Consider the following 6,777-nt stretch of genomic DNA (forward strand, 5'->3'; position numbering starts at 1 on the left):
CTCCTTATAGACCCAACTGGAGAAAAATGTCAAATTGACGCTCATCGGGTCTTCCAGAGCAGACAGGCCATCTGGTCCTTGCAGTCATTACTATGGCCAACGACAATGCTCGGAGAGCGGCCATCTGGTAGGGCAATGCATTCCAATGGGCCGTGACTGGAAGGGCCTTTGCCCCCCCCGCCTGACAAAGGACAGGGGACCGACAGGTGCCCAAGGGCATGGGGCAGCACCAATGGTCATCCTTGAGCCCTGGCCACAGCCACCTTATAGCTTTTCCCCCCTCCACCTAAGAGGTTTCTCGCCCGCCTTCAAGCTTATCAGCACCCCCCGCCAGCCAGCTTGGAGCTTTAGCAGGGCCCCTTTAGAGCTTCTCCCTATGGGGAGGGATGGGGACTCCACCGGGGCTCTCCCTATGGGGGGGCTTGGGGACTCTCGACCCACACGCACGAGGCTGGCGCCCAAGGCCGGTGGGGGCAGCACCTCCGGCCACGCTGGAACTCTGGCCGGGGCACCTTAGAGCTTCTCCCGCCACATTAGAGCTTTTCCCTCAGTGGAAGGATAGTGCTCCCCACGATCGCCACCTGGCTTGGGGACAGTCGACACAGACGTGAGACAGGCACCCAAGGCTGTGTGGGCCAGCCCCTCCCCCCCAGCCACCCTGGAGCTTTAGCAGGGCCCCTTTAGAGCTGTTCCCTGTGGCACGAGACAGGCGCTCAAGGACGGGGGCAGCAGCCCGGCCCTCTCCCTGGAGCACTGGCCGGGCCCCTTAGAGCTTCTACCACCACATTAGAGCCTTTCCCTCTGGGACTAACCCACAAAGACTGTGGAGCTCGGGGCCGGTCACTGCGAGTGCATTTACCCCCACGTGGAGGAAAGGGACCCGCTCAGGGCACCCCTTGACACAAGCACCCCATTTTGGACCTGAGCACATGCGAGGGTCACATGCCCGAGGACCGGGAGCAACCCACAAATGCCATGGAACTAAGGCTGGTAACTGCGCCACGGCCACCCTGGAGGCCGCAGGGTGGCACTTTCACGCCGACTATTAAGCCCCCACACCGTGGGGGCTTATGGAACCTGAACAGAGACAAATGCAGGAGCCAGCCGCAACTCAGGCCATCTGGTCCGCCGGCCACAACTCTGGCCATCCTGTCCTACTCCCCGGGCCAGTTGGCCCGGCGGCCGTGCCTGCCCTAACCCCACTGTCTGGGGGCACAGGCCTAAGGTATCACCCTCTGCGCCCTGGGGTGGCTTGCAGCCTCTCTTCCCCGGCCCTTTCTGGGGGCTTAAGGCACCACTTTGAAGGTCCGGGCCGAGGCCATATGGTCCGCTAGGATGACCGGGAAAGGTGAGAAGAGCACTTCCCGCCCATCCCGCTCACCCCCGCGGGTGTGCACCTAGGGTGGGTGGAAGTTTCCTGTGCGCCCCGTGGCACAGCAGGAAGAAGGATGGAGACCCTTGGCGGCGCCTTGCGCCAAAAGCTTGGTTCAGAGGACGACTTTCAATAGATTGCAGCAAGGTAGCTCTCTGCTACTTATGTTACAGAATACTTGATTCTTAGACTAGGTTCAATGGATCTTTAAGAACCCCCGATTAAATAGGTCTGGAGGTCTTACCTGAGCAGACTGATATGTTCAACGGGAAGCAAATGCTGAACTCAAGAATCTCCCCGACCAACGCGTCAACCTCTCAACCGGTAGGGAAACCCAGAGTGAGAGGTACGCGCCAGTCAGGGAAACCCTCTGGGGAAGAAAACCCTGGTCGAGCGCAGGATCCGAAGATTGGAGAGTGGTTCGCAGGCTGATGACGCCAATTCGATCGTGGTGTAGAGTGTCGGAAGACTGCTTCTGGAGAGGGAAGAAATGAGAAGCGAAGTAATGAATAGCAGAAGTATAGGAAGGGGAAAAAACAGGAAAGAGACTAATTCCCCTGACCTCTTAACCAGCCGGATTGTAAATACCAGGAGAGAAGCTGAGGATATGAGACACGGAGAGGGCGACTGGAACACAAGTCTGTCAGAAGGAAGTAAAGGTGAGTAAGCCCATAAAGGCAAATCCTACAATACCTGAAGACAGATTCAGAAAGGGACTTGGACGGCAGTATTTAATATTACCCAGAATGCAGTGACTCGAGAACTCAAAGGCAGCGTTTCAGAATGAGACGCAAGATGAATCCGGGGGATTTGTGTCAACAAAGAATGCTGAAAGGAGAATCTGAAAAGTTAAGAGGAGAGGGGTTAGTAATGGTCAGAGGTAAGAGGTTTCTGCTGAAGATTTGAGATTGCCTAGTTGCGAACTCACAGAGCATCCACTAGTACAGTAGCGACGCGAAGAGCTGGAAGTCTCCGTGTCCTATGAAGAGTCACGTGAGCGGTACGCCGTACCTCTGGCGAACGTGAGAGGACAGGAACAGTGATCGCGGAATCGTCCGTGCTGCGATCCACCATCTTGAAGGTACCTTTCCGAATGGAGCCACAGAGCCGGCTTCTAGACCAAAGGGACCAGCGCTTCGTGAGTGTAACAACTTATCAAACCCTGAACCAGAATCAAGTCATCTACGAATGATTTAGCACCAGGTTCCCAACATGCAGTACACTACGGGCGAGAGAGGTGGCCACCTTCTGTCCACACTCGAGACCCGTGGTGAGCGGTTCTACGCACCGGCCCAGAGGCCGGCTATCCAAGGCCAACCTAGGATCGACACCGCTGCAGTATCATTACGGTTTAGGGGGGATTCTGACTTAGAGACATTAAGTCATATAATCCCACAGATGGTAGCTTCGCACCATTGGCTCCTCAGCCAAGCACATACACCAAATGTCTGAACCTGTAGTTCCTCTTGTGCTGAGCAGGATTACTATTGCAACAACACATCATCAGTAGAGTAAATCTAACCTGTCTCACAACGGTCTAAACCCACCTCACGTTCCCTATTAGTGGGTGACCAATCCAAGGCTTGGTGAATTCTGCTTCAAAATGATAGGAAGAGCCGACATGGAAGGATCAAAAAACGACGTTGCTATGAATGCTTGGCCACCACAAGCCAGTTATCCCTGTGGTAACTTTTCTGACACCTCCTGCTTGAAACCCTAAAAGTCAGAAGGATCGTGAGGCCCCGCTTTCACGGTCTGTAGTCATACTGAAATATTGAGATCAAGTGAGCTTTAGCCCTTCTGCTCCGCAGGAGGTTTTTGTCCTCCCTCAGCTTGCCTTAGGACACCTGCGTTATTGTTTGACAGGTGTACCGCCCCAGTCAAACTCCCCAACTGCCACTGTCCCCGGAGCGGGTTGCGCACGGCGGGCGCCTGGTGCTGGGAGCCAGAAGTGAAAGCCCCACGGGGCTCTTACCGGCGGCCCGAGGGTCTCCTACTTATCCTACAACTTGCATGTCTCTTCACAGTGCCAGACAAGAGGCAAGCGCAACTGGGTCTTATTTCCCCGCTGATTCTGCCAAGCCTGTTCCCTTGGCTGTGGTTTCGCTAGATAGCAGGTCGGAACAGTGGGAATCTAGTTCATCCATTCATGCCCTTCACTAATTAGATGATGAGGCATTTGCCTACCTTACTAGAGTCATAGTTACTTCCGCCATTTACCTGCGCTTCATTGAATTTCTTCACTTTGACATTCAGAGCACTGGGCAGAAATCACATTGCGTCAACACCCACCGCAGGCCTTTACAATGCTGTTTACAGTCAGATTCCCCTGGTCTGCACCAGTTCTATGTCAGCTTCTAGGCGTTGGCCAAGGCAGAATGTTGGGCCCGAACCCTGGGAGGGGAACGGATAGAGGTGACCATCGCAGCTGGGGCGATCCACATCCACAAGCTGGGCCCGGCTCGCATCCAGAGTCGGCACCGCACCCAGGGGAGGGAGGGTGAGATGCCTCGTACAGCCGCGGCGCGCGTCCAGCTCCGCTTCCCAGCCCGACCGACCCACCCACCCCTTAGAGCCAATCCTTATCCCGAAGTTACGGATCTGACATGCCAACTCCCCTTACCTACATTGTTCCAACATGCCAGAGGCTGTTCACCTTGGAGACCTGCTGAAGATATGGGTACGGGCCGGCGCAAGATTTACATCAACTCCCCCGGATTTTCAAGTACCAGCGAGAGCTCAACGCTTTCCAAGGCTCGGGCCCCTTTCTCAGAGCGAAACCATTCCAGGGTGCCCTGCCCTTCACAAAGAAAATAGAACTCTCCCCGGAGCTCCTTAGCAGATTCCGACTTCCATGGCCACCGTCCTGCTGTCTATATCAACCAACACCTTTTCTGGGGTCTGATGAGCATTGGTATTGGGCGCCTTAACCCGGCATTCGGTTCATCCCGCAGCTCCAGTTCTGCTTAACAAAAGTTGCCCACTGGCCACTTGCATTCAATGCCCGGCTCCACGCCAGCAAGCAGGGCTGCTTACCCATTTAAAGTTTGAGAATAGGTTGAGATCATTTTGGCTCCAAGACCTCTAATCATTCGCTTTACCAGATAAAACTGGGGTTTCCGTGTGCCAGCTATCCTGAGGGAAACTCCGGAGGGAACCAACTACTAGATGGTTTGATTAGTCTTTCGCCCCTATACCCATGTCGGATGACCGATTTACACATCAGGACCGCTAAGGACCTCCACCAGGCTTAGTTCACCATCTTTCGGGTTCTATCACACACGCTGATGCTCAATCTTCCTGACAGAGTGGGTGAGATGGGTCGGTGGTGCGCCCACCGCAACGGGATCCCACCGCTATCGGCACACGCTGGCCCTCATCTTCTTTGCATCACAGGTGTTAAGACTCCTTGGCCCGGGTATCAAGACAGGTCGGGTGGTTAACCGACATCACCTCAGACCCCTGGCGCCCTTTATGGGCCTCCCTGTCCAGCGGCACAACGTGGTCGGGGCGCACTGTGGGCAGTCTGCCACAGTTGCATCAGGAGCCCTGTCTCCCGTTGACACCCTGGCGACCCCCAAGAGGGGCCAGGACAGTTGCTGGAGAAGGGCACGGCAGCGGTCAATCTCCCTCTGCCCCATGGACACAGCAAAACTGCTGTCAGGGGGCTGCAACACTCTCTGCCGCAGCAGGGAGCCACCTGCCCCCTGGGGCCTTCCTAGCAGGTCGCAGTGCACTGCCACAGAGGAAATGCACCCTGCGGGGGCCGGATCTAACCAGGCCGCAGTCCTGCAAGGGAATCCACCATTCCAGGCGACCGACCTGCCTGCCATGTTGAATTCTGCGGGCGGACTGCACGGACCCCACCAGTTTACCGCTCAACGGTTTCATGCCCTCCTGAACTCTCTCTTCAAAGTTCTTTTCAACTTTCCCTTATGGTACTTGTTAGCCATTCGTCTCGCGCCCGTATTTAGCCTTAGATGGAGTTTACCACATGCTTTGGGATGCATTCCAAAGCAACCTGACTCCAAGACCTGATCCCAGCATGCCAGAGGCCGCTACTGGCCTAACACCATCCGCGGGGTGAGACTCGATCAGAAGGACCGGAGCCCCATGAGCGATGCAGAGGAGTCAGTCTTCTGTACGCCAAATTTCCCACGCCTGCCGCTGAAGAGGGATTCAGCGCTGGGCTCTTCCCTCTTCACTGGCCGTTACTGAGGGAATCCTGTTAGTTTCTTTTCCTCCGCTTAGTTAAATTCTTAAATTCAGTGTGTCGCCACGTCTGATCTGAGGTCGAAATCGGGGGGGAACACAAAGCTCGGGGAGCTGGCCTTAGGCCCGTATGTGCGCTGTCCCGATCTGCGGCCGAAGTCCACATGGTCCCTAGGCCTGCACTCCATGGCCATCCTGCGCCGGCAGCCATGGGACACCACAGACAGCCACACACAGCATGGCCAGGTGTCCCGGGGTAGGGTGAAGAAGCGGCAGGCTTTTTTAAGGCCTGCTGCCGCCGCCACCACATCCACACGCGCGCCGGCCACCCAGCCCTCCCAAAACCTGCATGAGGCGGGGAAACTGGGGAGGCCGGGATGCGTGGGCAATGAGCCTGCGCGCCAGATCCAGGGATCCTGCGACAGTGCTGATCGGGGTCTGACTTTAGGGGGACAAAGGGAACAGGGTCCCTGTGACAGCCCCAGCCACACCCGTGGGAGGGAACCCCGGGGCAATTGATGTACAAGCAACACTCAGACAGGCGTAGCCCCGGGAGGAACCTGGGGCTGCATGGTGCGTTGGAAGTGTTGATCAGTCTGTCCTGCAATTCACACTAATTCTCGCAGCTAGCTGCGTTCTTCATCGACACGCGAGCCGAGGGATCCACCGCCAAGAGTCACAGGCAACTTGACCCTCCCGGTGCAAGAGAGGCCGGGGGGAGGTAGCGCCACCTGTGGCGAGACAGCCCAGTGCCCTGCCTAGCTTGGCCGAGACCACTGTGGTTGTTTAAAAAAAAAAAAAATCCAGGCGCTCAGCCCGGGAAACCTACCCGCTGCTTCAGCAGCACAGAGCTTTCCAGGGGGATGGAGGCAGGCCGCTCCGCCACCGGCCCACCCGGCCCGATCCACTCATCCTTCCCTGATCCCCTCCACTCCCCTTTTTGGTGGGGGGAGCTGGGTGACAGACAGCGAAGTGGGCCCGAAACAGCACAGGCAGGGGGTCGGGTGGGACCACTAGAGTCTTCAAAACCCAGCCTGGCCTCATGGGGCCAAGCTCCTGGTACCTGGGCAAGAGTGAAGGTCACCTGCTGCGCCAGCGGATCTGATAATCGCTCGCCCACAGACGTGGGTGGCTGGAATGTCGATGCCCACCCCTCGAGTAAGCCTGCTGCGCCATGGTTCAGGGCTTGTGCC

General features: G+C 56.7%; 1 non-coding gene across 1 annotated transcript; it reads right to left on the bottom strand.

Moving 5' to 3' along the window:
• Nucleotides 1–6,111: 6,111 nt before the first annotated feature.
• On the bottom strand, nt 6,112–6,262 carry LOC138448347 (5.8S ribosomal RNA). The gene has a single exon (XR_011260163.1). It is a non-coding gene; the product is annotated as a 5.8S ribosomal RNA (ribosomal RNA).
• Between the last annotated feature and the right edge of the window lie 515 nt (nt 6,263–6,777).

The sequence above is a fragment of the Ambystoma mexicanum genome, chromosome 3q (assembly GCF_040938575.1).
Source record: "Ambystoma mexicanum isolate Mex_15411 chromosome 3q, UKY_AmexF1_1, whole genome shotgun sequence".
In the NCBI taxonomy this organism is placed as follows: Eukaryota; Metazoa; Chordata; class Amphibia; order Caudata; family Ambystomatidae; genus Ambystoma; species Ambystoma mexicanum.